General features: G+C 43.2%; 1 protein-coding gene and 2 non-coding genes across 3 annotated transcripts in view; 2 read left to right on the forward strand and 1 right to left on the reverse strand.

The window, feature by feature from the left end:
- The window catches only part of ZNF487 (zinc finger protein 487), a 56,615-nt gene extending 44,668 nt beyond the window's left edge, over positions 1–11,947 (reverse strand). The window contains 2 exon segments of the mRNA XM_076010252.1: positions 7,276–7,469; positions 9,019–11,947. The gene's annotated coding sequence lies outside the window, so the exon portion shown is untranslated.
- On the forward strand, positions 6,707–7,011 carry LOC142875839 (small Cajal body-specific RNA 2). Its single transcript, XR_012923119.1, has one exon.
- Positions 7,105–7,473, forward strand: LOC142875838 (small Cajal body-specific RNA 2). Its single transcript, XR_012923118.1, has one exon.
- Positions 11,948–15,716: the final 3,769 nt, after the last annotated feature.

The following is a 15,716-nucleotide window of genomic DNA, read 5'->3' on the forward strand; positions in this document are numbered from 1 at the left end:
AAACAAATGAGATGAGCCCTACAAATGCCCCAGTTTACTGTCTTGCATAGTATTTAGATTGTGCTGTAGCAAAAAAACAACTAAGCCAGAACCTGGCAGACTCCCTGAGTTGAAGAGATAGATTTGAGAGTCTGGGGCAGCCAAGGCAGCTCAAGTTCAGAGACCATAATACCAGAAAGGAGAGAGCTACATGAAAAGAAGAACCGAGAGATCTGCAGTGTCCAGCAGAGTATTGATCAGCACATGAGTATAAGGAAGTATCTATGTCTGGGAGAAGAACCATCCAAAAAGATCAGAGGGAACAGTGACCTGTGCTCACACAGGGCCCAGAACAGTACCTGCCTGTTCCTACCAGGCAGACTGTAAAATGTCATAATTCATGGCCCAGTGGGGATAGTACTCAGGAAGATCCTGCCTCAGTAGTGGTGAATAATTAGTCCTAGAATAAGCAATGCCCTGGACCTGCCTAATGAATCCCAAGAAGACAGAGATCAAACTATTTTCGAGTAACTTAATCCTAAAATAAAGCTCAAGAAGATTTATAAGATTACAAAAATATTCCACGTAAAAGTAAAATTCACAATGCCTAACATCCAGTAAGATACCAAGTACACGAACAGGCCGAAATCATGACCTATAATGAGAATTATAGTTGTTCAGCCATGAAATATTTTAAAAGACTCAGTCAAGATTCTAGAAATGAAAACTATAATGTCTGAAATGAAAAATGCATTGGATAGGAGGAATAGATTAGACATTACATAGGAAAAGATTTTGAACTGCACAGAAGAAAGAAAATAGATGAAAAGTTTTTTTCTAATAAAAATTTCTAATATTTTTTAAGAAAAAAAAGATTGCTGAACTTTAAGGTAATTGAGTTCATTTCTCAAAAAAAAATTTAGAAACATCAATGAGCTATGTTTATAGCTATAACTTAAAGCAGACTAAAATATACATAACTCCAGACTCAGATGGTTTCACTGGAAAAATGTATCAAATGTTTGAAGAAGAATTAAAGCTAATCATATACGTCTCTTACAGAAAATGAAAGAGAAACACTTTCCAATTTATTTAGTGAGATCAGCATTACACTCAGATACCAAACCTAAAGACAGTAAAAGAGCAAAACACCAAAAACTAAACCAATATCCTCATAATACTTATACTGATAATTATGCACCATGTCCAAGTATAGTTTAGAATATTGGCTGGCTCAACAGTTGAAAATCAATTCCAAGTCAATGTCCAAGTTAAAAAAAAAAAAAAAAAAGAAAAGAAAATCAAAGTAATACAGCATATTAATAGGGTAAAGAAGAAAAACTATTATGATGTGAATTGACATAGTAAAGACATCTGACAAAATCTAACACCACCCATTTATGATAAAAACTCTCAACAAGTTAGAAATAGAGGGGAATCATCTCAACTTGATAAAGAACATCTACGAAAACTACAGCTAACATCACACTTAATGGTGAAAAACTGTATGTTTCTCCCTAAAATTGGGAACAAGGAAAGGATATCTACTTTCCACTCTTACTTAACATTGTATTGTAAGTACTAGTCAACAAAATAAGGCAAGAAAAGAAAATATGAGGCATACAGATTGGAACAGAAGTAAAACTACCCCTATTTCCATATGGCATGATGTATTATATTACACAGAAAATCCCAAGCATTAGACAAAAAAAAAAAAAAAAAAAAAAAAAAAAAAACCTGTAGAACTAATAAGTTTAGCAAGATTGTAGAATATAAGATCAACTATAAAAATCAACTATATTTCTATTACCAATAAAATATGTACAAGCCTAGATTAAAAATAAAGTACCATTTACAATAGCTCAAAGAAACTACTTATATATAAATCTAACAAACATATACAAGACTTGTGTGCTGAGCACTAGAAAATGCTTATGAAAGAAATTCAAGAAAATCTAAGCAAATGAAGAGACATACTACATTAACAGATTAGAAGACTCAATAAAGATGTCAATTCCCCCCAAAATAATATATGTTTAACATATTTGCTATCCAAATCCTAGTAAGATATTTTATTAACAGTATTAGTCTAAAATTAATATGAGCTGGGCAGTGGCTCATGCCTGCAATCCCAGTACTTTAGGAAGCAGGAGCAGGAGGATTGCTTGAGACAAGGAATTCAAGACCAGCCTGGGCAACATAGAAGACCTTGTCTCTAAAAAAAAATTTGTTTTAATTAGCTGGGCATGGTGTCGCATGCCTGTAGTCCCAGCTACTCAGAAAGCAGGAGGATTGCTTGAGCCCTGGAGTTTGAGGGTGGAATGAACTATGATCCCACCATTGCACTTCAACCTAGCTGACAAAGTGAGACACTATCTTTAAAGACAATAAAAAATAAATAAAAACTTCTATGTCACATGTAAAATGTAATGGTGCAAAACTTTTAGAAGAAAATATAGGAGAAAATTTTCAGGATTATGCAAAGAGTTCTTAGATATAACAAAGGCATAATCTATAAAAAAAAGTTAACAAAATTGACTTCAAAATTTAAAACTTTTGCTGTACAACACTGTTAAGAGAAGACAAAAATAAACTACAAATGGGAAGAAAATAATTGCAAATCACACGTCTGGACTTGTATCCAGAAACCATAAAGAATTCTCAAAACTCAACAGGAAGGAGACAATCCAATTTTTTTAAAGGGCAAACCACTTAAATAGACACTTCATAAACATATTCATGGATGGCAAATAAGCTCATGAAAAGATAATCAACATCACTAGCCATTACCACAATATATATTAAAGGTATGATGAAATATGGCTATATAACCCTATAGAATGGCTAGAATAAAATTTAAACATTTTTAAATTGACAATATCAAGTGATGGTGAAGATAAAAAGCAAGTGGAACTCTCACACTGCTAATGGGAATGCAAAATAAAAATGGTATGACACCGTAGAAAAGTCTGGCAGTTCTTATTAAGTTAAATAATATATACTTACTATATGATACAGCAGTACCACTGGGGTAGGGGAGGTAGCCTGGTACAACTGTTTTGGAAAATATCCTTATATTATGAAGTTAAATGTGAACAAATCTATGACCCAACAATTCCACGTGGCCCAGGAGACACATGCTTGTTCAAAGCACCACTGTAATGTCCCAAACTGGAAACAACCTATAAATCCTTTAACAGAAGAGTTGAAAAATAAGATGTGGTTCTGCTTATTAAATGGAATACTATAAAACAGCAAAAAATACTATAGTTTTATCATTGGACATGGAATAATTCTTTGAAGATAACATTAATTAACAAAAGCAAGGCACTGAGGAAAACATATATTATGAAGACAACATATATAAAGCTCAAGGTCATGCAATACTATTTAAACATCTCTTTCTGGTATACAAACAATTTTAGAGAAATTATAAAGCAAAGTCAATAGCTGATAAGCATAAAATTGAGGACAGTGATCACCCCAGGGTAAAGAAGGGAGCCCTGATGACCGGGACTACATAAAGTGTCATAAAGATGAGGGTAGAGTTCTATTTCTTAAAATGAGTAATGAAAGTCAGGAGAGGTGTCTCACGCCTATAATCCCAGCACTCCAAGAGGCCAGGACTTTGAGAGTAGCCTGGGCACCATAGTGAGACCCCAGCTCTACAAAAAGTTAAAAATTTTAAAAAGACTGGGGGTAAGAGGTGATGGGTAAATTCACACCTAATGGGTACAGTAACTTTGACTCAAACTGTACAAAAGCAATTTATGTAACCAAAACATTTGTACCCCCATAATATTCTGGAAAAAAAAATTAGCTGGGTGTGATGGTATACAGCTATAGTTCTAGCTACTCAGGATGCTGAGGCAGCAGGCTCCCTTGAGCCCAGAAATTTAAGGTTACAGTGAGCTGTATATTCACCACTGCACCTGAGCCTGGGCAACAGAGCAAGACCCTGTCTCTTAGAATTAAAAAAAGGAGGGGGGGGGAGTAATGGCTACATAAATCTTGATTTTGGTAAGATTCTTTATATCGTCCAATAAGCTTTACAATAAAACTCTTAAATAACTTGTTATATTTCTTTCTTTTCTCTTTTTGAGACAGAGTTTCACTTTCTTGCCCAGGCTAGAGTGAGTGCCGTGGCGTCAGCCTAGCTCACAGCAACTTCAATCTCCTGGGCTCAAGCGATCCTATTACTTCAGCCTCCCGAGTAGCTGGGACTACAGGCATGAGCCACCATGCCCGGCTAATTTTTTCTCTACATATTTTTTTAGTTGGTCAATTAATTTCTTTCTATTGTTGGTAGAGACGGAGTCTCACTCAGGCTGGTTTCGAACACCTAACCTCAAGCAATCCACCTGCCTTGGCCTCCCAGAGTGCTAGGATTATAGGCATGAGCCACCTTGCCCGGCCTTAAAATTCTTTTTATTGTGATTAAGAATATATATAACGTAAAATTTACCAATTAACCATTTAATGTGTACATTTCAAAGTTAAGTACCTTCACATTGCTGTGAAACACATCTAAAACCTTTTCAACCTGCAAATCTGAAACTCTGTACCCATTAAACAACTCACTCTTCCCCCTTTCCCTAGACTCTTGAAACTATTATTCTACTTTCTGTTTAATAAATTTGACTCCTGGCCGGGCACAGCGGCTCATGCCTGTAATCTTAGCACTCTGGGAGGCCGAGGTGGGCGGATCCCTCGAGATCAGGAGTTCGAAACCAGCCTGAGCAAGAGTGAGACCCCGTCTCTACTATAAATAGAAAGAAATTAAATTGGCAAACTAATATATATAGAAAAAATTAGCCGGGCATGGTGGCGCATGCCTGTAGTCCCAGCTACTCGGGAGGCTGAGGCAAGAGGATTGCCTGAGCCCAGGAGATTTAGGTTGCTGTGAGCTAGGCTGCCGCCAAAGCACTCACTCTAGCCTGGGCAACAAAGTGAGACTATGTCTCAAAATAAATAAATTAATGAAAATAAAAATAAATTTGACTCCTTTAGATCCTCATATAAATGGAATCATTTGTATTTTTGTGACAGGTTTATTTCACTTAACATAATATCCTCAAACTTCATCCATGTTGCAGAATGTGACAGGATTTTCCTTTTTTAAGGCTAAATAATATTCCATTGCATTTACTTTTTTTTTTTTTTTTTTTTTGAGACAGAGTCTCGCTTTGTTGCCCAGGCTAGAGTGAGTGCCGTGGCGTCAGCCTAGCTCACAGCAACCTCAAACTCCTGGGCTCAAGTGATCCTTCTGCCTCAGCCTCCCGGGTAGCTGGGACTACAGGCATGTGCCACCATGCCCGGCTAATTTTTTATATATATATCAGTTGGCCAATTAATTTCTTTCTATTTATAGTAGAGACGGGGTCTCGCTCTTGCTCAGGCTGGTTTTGAACTCCTGACCTTGAGCAATCCCCCCCGCCTCGGCCTCCCAAGAGCTAGGATTACAGGCGTGAGCCACAGCGCCCGGCCTGCATTTACATTTTGTTTACCTATTCATCTACCAATAGACACTGTGGCTACTTCCACCTTTTGACTATTATGAACAATGCTGCTATGAACATGGGTGTACAAATATCTGTTCAAGTCCCTGCTTTCAATTTTTTTGGATCATAAACTCAGAAGTGATAATGCTAGATCATATTACAATTCTATTTTTAATTTTTTTTTTTTTGTTTTTTTTTAGATGCATTCTCGACTGTGGCATTTTTTTTTTTTTATTTATTCTATTTTTAATTTTTTGAGGAACTTCCATACTGTTTTCCATAGTTGTGGTACCATTTTACATTCCTATCAACAGTACTCAAGGGCATATTTCCTATTTTTAAGATGAAAAAAAAAATACACACAAAAATCTTAACTGGCCGGGCGCGGTGGCTCACGCCTGTAATCCTAGCACTCTGGGAGGCTGAGGCAGGCGGATTGCTCGAGGTCAGGAGTTAGAAACCAGCCTGAGCAAGAGCGAGACCTCCATCTCTACTATAAATAGAAAGAAATTAATTGGCCAACTAATATATATAGAAAATTAGTCAGGCATGGTGGTACATGCCTGTAGTCCCAGCTACCAGGGAGGCTGAGGCAGGAGGATCGCCTGAGCCCAGGAGTTTGAGGTTGCTGTGAGCTAGGCTGATGCCACGGCACTCACTCTAGCCTGGTTAACAAGCGAGACTCTGTCTCAAAAAAAAAAAAAAAAAAAAAAATCTTAACTGTAGGTTGGGCACAGTGGCCCACCCCTGTAATCCCAGCTACTAGGGAGGCTGCGGTGGGAAGTTCACTTGAGCCCAGAATTTTTTTTTTTTTTTTTTTAGACAGAGTCTCGCTTTGTTGCCCAGTCTAGAGTGAGTGCCGTGGCGTCAGCCTAGCTCACAGCAACCTCCAACACCTGGGCTCAGGCGATCCTCCTGCCTCAGCCTCCCTGTTAGCTGGGACTACAGGCATGTGCCACCATGCCCGGATAATTTTTCTATATATTTTTAGTTGGCCAATTAATTTCTTTCTATTTTTAGTAGAGACAGGGTCTTACTCTTGCTCAGACTGGTTTCAAACTCCTGACCTCCAGCAATCCGCCCGCCTCTACCTACCAGAGTGCTAGGATTACAGGCCTGAGCCACCGCCCCGGGCCTGAGCCCAGAAATTAAACCCAGCCTGGGCAACAAGGAAAGACTCTGTCACAAAAACAAACAAACAAAAAAAACTCTCGTTTATAAAGAAGACACCCGGCAGGGAGAGTGGCCTGGGGCGAGGTGGTGTGCGTGGTGCCACGGTGTCGTGGAAGGCACGCGTAGGCCGAGTGTGAGTGGGTGCGCAAGTGGGTGCGCGAATGCGCGGGGCGTGCGAGGTGAGTGTGTGCGCCCGCCCCTGCGCCCCTCCCCCTGCCTACAACTTGATCTTTTTTTTTTTTTTTTTTTTTTTTGAGACAGAGTCTTGCTTTGTTGCCTAGGCTAGAGTGAGTGCCGTGGCGTAAGCCTAGCTCACAGCAACCTCAAACTCCTGGGCTCAAGCGATCCTACTGCATCAGCTTCCCGAGTAGCTGGGACTACAGGCATGTGCCACCATGCCCGGCTAATTTTTTCTATATATATTAGTTGGCCAATTAGTTTCTTTCTATTTATAGTAGAGACGGGGTCTCGCTCTTGCTCAGGCTGGTTTCGAACTCCTGACCTCGAGCAATCCGCCCGCCTCGGCCTCCCAGAGAGCTAGGATTACAGGCGTGAGCCACCGCGCCCGGCCTACAACTTGATCTTATTTGATCGGGTAGTGGCCCCAGCCTGCCCGGCAGACCCGAGATGAAAAGCTCTCCTCCTGCGAAGCCCCTCTTCGGAGCACTGTGCAGCTAGGCCCCTTGGAGGGCGGCAACGCCCGGGCCTCTGAGGTCCTGGAGCGGTCCTGCGGGCCCAGCGCTCAGAAGTGATGAATTGATCAGATAGATGAGGCTGGGCTTATCCCGGGCCACTGATTATCGAGGCGATTCTGATCTGAAAAAAAAATAAAGAAAGAAGAAGAAGACATATGGAGCCTGAGACAAAGCCCTGGATCCACCTGAAACCTGATAAACTCAGGTTCTTTCCTAGATGTTTTCAAACGGAATCTGTACAAAATATAGGGCCGGGCGCGGTGGCTCACACCTGTAATCCCAGCACTCTGGGAGGCTGAGGCGGGCGGATTGCTGGAGGTCAGGAGTTCGAAACCAGCCTGAGCAAGAGCGACCGCGTCTCTACTATAAATAGAAAGAAATTAATTGGCCAACTAAAAATAAATAGCAAAAATTAGCCGGGCATGGTGGCCCATGCCTGTAATCCCAGCTACCAGGGAGGAGGATCACTTGAGCCCAGGAGTTGGAGGTTGCTGTGAGCTAGGCTGACGCCACGGCACTCACTCTAGCCTGTGCAACAAAGCGAGACTCTGCCTCAAAAAAAAAAAAAAAGAAAAGAAATCTGGGCAAAATATATTTAAGAGTATATCTAGAAAAAGGGAAAAAAAAAAACAAATGGCCTACTACACACATGCAACAGAAAAGACCAACAGGCAAAGGAAATCAATGAAGAAATATTTCAGACCAAAGTATACAAATTTAGTAAAGCTAACGAAGGAAGAACATAGGGGAGAAATGCCCATATAAGAAGAAGAAATGAGATTTCTGGAGAAGAAAGTTCAAAGGCTTGAAACTATTTCCTCAGAAAGAAGGAAATGGAGAAAAGATGAAGTTTTGAGTAATATGGCCTTGTGCAAGTTTCTGATTCTTTTTTTGAGACAGTCTCGCTTTGCTGCCCAGGCTAGAGTGAGTACCGTGGCGTCAGCCTAGCTCACAGCAACCTGGGCTCAAGGGATCCTCCTGCCTCAGCCTCCCGAGTAGCTGGGACTACAGGCATGCGCCACCATGTGCGGCTAATTTTTTCTATATATATATTAGTCAGCCGATTAATTTCTATTTATAGTAGAGACAGAGTCTTGCTCTGGCTCAGGCTGGTCTCGACTCCTGAATTCAAACGATCCTCCCGCCTCGGCCTCCCAGAGTGCTAGGATTACAGGTGTGAGCCACCGCGCCCGGCCAAGTTTCTGATTCTTAAGTATGTGAATGAACTGCCTTAAAAAGTACAGCCAGGGCGTGGTGGCGCATGCCTGTAGTCCCAGCTACTCGGGAGGCTGAGGCAGGAGGATCGCCTGAGCCCAGAAGTTTGAGGTTGCTGTGAGCTAGGCTGACACCACGGCACTCCAGCCTGGGCTAGAGACAGAGCAATACTCTGTCACTAAACATAAATACATACACAGATAAACTAAAGCAAAAAGAGCCTCTTTTCTCAAAACAACCCAATAACCCCGGAGGTATTCCTGCAGGTGGTTAAGACCTCTCGCGCCTCCGGCCCTGATGCCCGCCCACCCAGGGCTGCCGTCCTCCTGCCCGGCGGAAGCGCTTCCTCAAGACCCGCCCGGATCCCAGACTCCAGCGCCGGTGGGTCTAGTCCCCACTTGGTCCCGGGGCCCTCGACCTCGGACCCACCGCCCGCCCGCTGCGGCCGCCCTCACCTCGGGCTCGGCGTCTCCGCGCTCCACCTCCTCCGTCGTCCCTCGCAGCACCTAGAGGAGAGTGGAACGCTGGGCACTGGCAGTTGAGACTGGTTTACCGTCACCATGGAAACCCGGCAGCGCGCTCTGGGCGGGGCTTCTCCGGGCGGCGTGAGGAGCGCGGCGGGCCCGAGACCTCAGCTCCGCCCGTCGAGCGCACGCTGCGCGTCGGAAGCCCTCCTGCTCCCGGCGTGCTCAGCCTCGGACTGACCTCGCGCCCTGGGCTCCCCGGCCCCGGGCCACCTGCCGGCGTGACCGCGAGCCGGACCCCACCCCCACCTCCTTCAGGAAGACGCGGCGCAGTCGCACTTCCCCCACCGAGCCGGAGGACTCACGGACCGCGGCAGGCGCCCCCGCGGCTGGCGCCCGGAGGGCCGGGTGGGGAAACTGCGACGGCGCCACTGTGACGCTCCCGGGCTGGAGCCGGCGATTGGCCAGCCCGTCGCGGGGCGGAACCTGGGGGGCGGGGCCGGCGCGGGACAGACGCGGTCGCGCTGGCCACTCGCGGACGCCGATTGGGTGAGCCGAAAGGAGACCCGGTCTGAAGACCAGCGGGAGAGAGGAAAATGAGAGTCGTTTCCTGCAGAGGAAGAAAGGAAACCCAAGAGCAACGGAGTTGGAGTGCCTGTACCCCCAGCTCCAGGAGAGACGGAAACGATTGACTGTCCACTGGGTACCGTAAAGTCGTCTCACGTGCCCCGGCTTCCTCCGGGTGGCAGGACTAGCGTGAGGTCCTCAGGGGCAGAGTGCACGGTGGAGGATGTCACCACCAAGACCTTCGCCGCTGGAGAAGCACGCGTCCAGTTCAGTATCATTTGATGCTGCTCCATCCAGGGCTGCTGTGTTTGCTCTGAACAAGACAACTTCCCGGCCCTTGATGAGGAGTTACTAAGTACATGCACACAGTCGGAATTAGCAGTACCAGGGACCAAGAGTTGTCATTTCTGTAGCACAGCTGCTAAGCAGTATCCTTTTGCTTGCCATCTAAATGTGATTAGCTGCCGCAGTGTTAAGAAAGCAACCCTGAGAACCCGCAGTAGCTGTCTTGGATCCCCTGGAGAATATAAACAATTTCACAGAATACTGATATCAAATGAGGTCTCTGTGACACGATGGAAGGAGAAAATAAGTCCACTCGGTAATCGTGCCTGAACAGATAAAAACTGGCACTGTGCAATCACATAAAAAAGAATTAAACATCCCTTCGCAGCCAAGTAGAATGACTACTGCTTTTTCTCCAGTGACAACTCTAGCTTTGCTCAGTTCCTCCTGCTTTCTAGACAAAAACTAAGATAATCACTGAATTGCCCTTGCTTTCTGAAGCACCCAAACCAGAATAGACGCCTGTTTCCTTGGACCCTCCCCCAGATCAACCACAGCCCAAGTACTATAACAAACGCTCTTTAATGGAGCCTCTTGGAAACACCACATGATTCCGCATTAAGGCCTCCCTCACTGCAGCAACTAATAATCCTGAATAGTAACTAATTCACAAAGCAGGAAATACATCCATTCACTGAAATAACAAACAAATCACCATTTAATCATAAGTATAGCCCTGATAGTCTTTGGTAGTCATGGCCAATACAAATAAACTTTTACATTTATATAGGGATTATACATAACTCATACACACAAAATAAACCTCAGAGCCTATTCTCTAATGAAAAAATAAGTATTTCTAATATGAGTGGTAAATAGGGTCGAGATCTTGGTATATAAAAAGCTAGTATGCTAAATGCAATGTGGGATTCTGGATTGGATTCTAGAACAGCAGAAGGACATTAATGGAAAAACTGATGAAATCAGATTAAAGTCTGTAGTCTAATTAAGAACATAGTAGCAATGATAATTTCTTATTTTTAACAAATGTGCCACAGTTATATAAGATGCTAACTACAGGAGAAACTGGGTGGAGGTATACAGAAGCTCCCTGAAATATCTTTGCAAATTTTCTCTGTATCTAAAACTACTCCAAAATAAAAATTTTATTAAAACAAACACTTATGCACAATTTATTCTCCAGGAAGAATTCTTATTTTTACTTTTGACTGGAGGGGTGGTGAATGTTATTGCATCATGAATGACCCTCATATGAGCAACATAAATATAGTCACAACAACAGCTCTCCTGCCTCACCTCCACTCTCTGACTCTATGTATAAGACATTTCCAGTTTCCCTCCTGGGTCCCCACACACACCCTCAAATGGGAAGGCAGCAGTTACCGAAATTGACTACACCTGGTCTAGGTCCTGCCCCACTATTGGACTGTCACATAGATCCAAGTCAGCTTAGGATTCCTGACTGCTTCCACAGTGGAAACTACTCAAGCTGTTAAGTGGATAAGAATCACAAATGTACAGAAGGAGTTATGGCAAGGCAGCATTGTAAAATCAAAGATAGAAGGAAGGTGTCCTTTGACTGTAAACACATTAACACATCTCCTGAGCTTTCCTTGCTGGTGTCAGGCTGCCCCCAGCCTTCGCCAGGCACAGGAATTAATTAAGGGAAGGCATCAGGATCTGATACACCAACAAAACATAGGAAATAGGATACTCAAGGCTGGACACCAGAAGGTCACCATGGGATACCCCAACCTTTTGCAGTAAGAGTAGACAGAAGTTTCCATTGAGGGAATCCTCCCACGATAAAAGACAGATGTGCATGTTAAGGGCAGAAGAAAGGAAGAACAGAGTTTATTTGACATGAAACAATGGCAGCTCAAAGAGGAGTATATCTTCAGAATCTGGTGGCTTTATGTGCTGGGAGTGGAGGTGACCTCTATAGCAGTGCTGTCCAGTAGAAATATGTTAGCCACAGGCCGGGTGCGGTAGCTCATGCCCGTAATCCTAGCACTCTGGGAGGCTGAGGCAGGAGGATAATTTGAGCTCAGGAGTTCAAGACCAGCCTGAGCAAGAGTGAGACCCCATCTCTACTAAAAATAGAAAGAAATTAGCTGGACAACTAAATATATATAGAAAAAATTAGCCGGGCATGGTGGCGCATGCCTGTAGTCCCAGCTACTCAGGAGGCTGAGGCAGAGGATCGCTTGAGCCCAGGAGTGTGAGGTTGCTGTGAGCCAGGCTAATACCATAGCACTCTAGCCCGGGCAAAAAAGTGAGACTCTGTCTCAAAAATAAATAAATATGTTAGCCACATATATAATGTAATTTTTTCCTAGTAGCCACATTTGCAAAAGTAAAAAGAAACAGGTGAAATTAATTTTAGTATTTGTATTTGTTTGGATATGTCCAAAATATAATTTCACATGTAATTAACATATAAAATTGTCAATAAGACATTTTACATTCCTTTTTTCTGTATTAAGCCTTTGAAACCTGGTGAGTACTTTCCACTTACAGTACATCTCAATGCAGTTGCTAAATTTTAATTGGAAATATTTAATGTATATTTAGAATTCATGGAATTTACAGCTGAAAAAGTAGATTCATATACCCAAATTGGGGTTTTTTTGGTGTGTGTGTGTGTTTTGATACAGAGTCTTGCTCTGTTGCCAGGCTAGAGTGCTGTGGCATCAGCCTGGCTCACAGCAACCTCAAACTACTGGGCTCAAGTGATCCTTCTTGCCCTCAGCCTCCCACTACGAGTGCCTGCCACCATGCCTGGCTAATGTTTTCTATTTTAAGTTGCCTGGCTAATTTTTTTTTTTCTATTTTTTAGTGTAAACTCAGTCTCACTTTTGCTCAGGCTGGTCCCAAACTCCTGACCACAAGTGATCCTCCTGCTTCAGCCTCCCAAGATTATAGGTGAGCCGGGCGCGGTGGCTCACGCCTGTAATCCTAGCTCTCTGGGAGGCCGAGGCGGGCGGATTGCTCGAGGTCGGGAGTTTGAAACCAGCCTGAGCAAGAGCGAGACCCCGTCTCTACCATAAATAGAAAGAAACTAATTGGCCAACTAATATATATAGAAAAAATTAGCCGGGCATGGTGGCTCATGCCTGTAGTCCCAGCTACTTGGGAGGCTGAGACAGAAGGATCCCTTGAGCCCAGGAGTTTGAGGTTGCTGTGAGCTAGACTGACGCCATGGCACTCACTCTAGCCTAGGCAACAAAGCGAGACTCTGTCTCAAAAAAAAAAAAAAAAAAAAAAGATTGTAGGTGTGAGCTACCATGCCCAGTCCCTAAGTTGTTTCAAACATACTTAAAAGTTTTCAATAAGTGGATTGAGTATCAGTTTTTAAATTTAAATTAAGGCAAGGATGTACAGAAATTTAAGTCCTTTTATTCTGTTTGTGGAAATGTTTAATAATATAGCCACTATGGAAAACAGTTATGGCAGATGCTCAAAAAATAGAATTACTGTGATCCAGCAATACCACTTCTGGGTATATATGCCAAAAGAACTGAAAGCAGGGACTCAAACAGATTTTTGTGGGGTTTTTTGTGTTTTTTAGTTTTTTTGAGAGAGTCTCACTTTGTCACCCAGGCTAGAGTGCAGTGACAACATCATAGTTCACTGCAACCCTCAACTCTTGGGCTCCTGCTTCAGCCTCCCAAGTAGCTGTGACTACAGGTAGGCACCACCCCACTCAGCTGATTTTTTCTATTTTTGGTAGAAATGGGCTCTCGATCTTGCTCAGACTGGTCTTGAACTCCTAACCTCAAGCGATCCTCCTGCCTTGGCTTCCCAGAGTGATAGCATTACAAGCATGAGCCACCATGCCCAGCCTCAAACAGATATTTGTACACCCATGTTCATAGCAGCATTACTGACAATAGTCAAAAGGAAGAGTTAACCCAACTGTCTATGAATAGATAAATGGATAAACAAAATGTAGTATACACATACAATGATTATTCAGCCTTTTCTTTTACTTTTTTCTTTTTTATTCTTTATCCTAACCACTAGACTACCAACAATTTTTTTTAATTTTAATAGTTTTATTTATTTTTATTTATTTTTATTTTTTTGGAGACAGAGTCTCACTTTGTTGCCCAGGCTAGAGTGAGTGCCATGGCGTCAGCCTAGGTCACAGCAACCTCAAACTCCTGGGCTCAAGCGATCCTCCTGCCTCAGCCTCCCGAGTAGCTGGGACTACAGGCATGCGCCACCATGCCTGGCTAATTTTTTCTATATATATTAGTTGGCCAATTAATTTCTTTCTATTTATGGTAGAGACAGGGTCTCGCTCTTGCTCAGGCTAGTTTCGAACTCCTGACCTCGAGCTATCCACCCGCCTAGGCCTCCCAGAGTGCTAGGATTACAGGCGTGAGCCACCGCGCCCGGCCTTTGTTTTATTTTTTTAAAGATAGGGTCTCACTATGTTACCCAGGATGATCTTGAAATCCAGGGTTCAAACAATCTTCCTGCCTCAACTTTCCAAGCAGCTGGGACTACAAAAGGACAAATACTATATGACTCTACTCCTAGGAGGTACCTAGAGTAGTTGAAATTATAAAGGTAGAAAGCAGAATGGTGGATGCCAGGGGATGATGGGGAGGAGGAAATGGAGAGTTGTTTAATGGGTGAGAGGTTTCAACTTTGCATTAATAAGATGAAAGAGTTCCGTGGCACTAACCGAATTTCAAGCACTCAACACCCTGAGTGGCTAAATGTCCCCTATATCACACACAGGGCAGCTTTGGACTGAGAGAGAATGACAGAAATCCTGCTATTTAAATCCACCACTCTGAAAGTGCTGCCCTGTGGCTCTGTCTCAACTCTAAGCCATTGCCTTTCTTGACTTATCCTGGAAGGTTGGAACCATGTTATCTGACAAGTTTTGCTTTTTTTTTTGAGACTCTCTGTTGCCTGGGGTAGAGTGCCATGACATCAGCCTAGCAACCTGAAACTCCTGGGCTCAAGCAATCCTCCTGCCTCGGCCTCCTGAGTAGCTGGCACTACAGGCATGTGCCACCTGCCCAGCTAATTTTTTCTATTTTTAGTTGTTTGGCTAATTTATTTCTATTTATAGTAGAGACAGAGTCTCCCTCTTGCTCAGGCTGGTCTCGAACTCCTGAGCTCAAGCAATCCTCCTGTCTTGGCCTCCCAGAGTGCCAAGATTACAGGCATGAGCCACCACGTCCGGCCAACTCTTATGTCTTATTCTAAATATTTCATAATAGCTTCAGTTTGCTTTAAGGAGTTTAACTTATGCGTATAGAAAAAAGTGCATGAGGCTGACGCCACGGCACTCACTCTAGCCTGGACAACAAAGCGAGACTCTGTCTCAAAAAAAAAAAAAAAAAAAAAAAAAAAAAAAAAAAAAAAAAAGGAAAAAAAAAAAAAAAAAAAAGAAAAAAGTGCATGGCAGGAAGGTCCTGGCTCACACCTGTAATTCTAGCACTCCGGGAGGTTGAGGTGGGAGGATTGCTTGAGGTCAGGAGTTTGAGGCAACCTGAGCAAGAGTGAGATTCCATCTCTATTAAAAATAGAAAAAATCAGCTGGGCAACTAAAAATAGAAAAAATTAGCTGGGTGTGGTGGTGCTCACCTATAGTCCCTGCTACTTGGGAGGCTGAAGAAGGAGGATCACTTGAGCCCAGGAGTTTGAGGTTGCTGTGTGCTAGGCTGATGCCATGGCACTCTAGCCTGGGCAAAAGAACGAGACTGTCTCAACAAAAAAGAGAAAAGTGCAGCCTTCCAATATGTTATCAATCCACTTTTACTTTGTGGATATAATATTGCTAAGAATGAGGG

The sequence above is a fragment of the Microcebus murinus genome, chromosome 14 (assembly GCF_040939455.1).
Source record: "Microcebus murinus isolate Inina chromosome 14, M.murinus_Inina_mat1.0, whole genome shotgun sequence".
NCBI classification, from domain to species: domain Eukaryota; kingdom Metazoa; phylum Chordata; class Mammalia; order Primates; family Cheirogaleidae; genus Microcebus; species Microcebus murinus.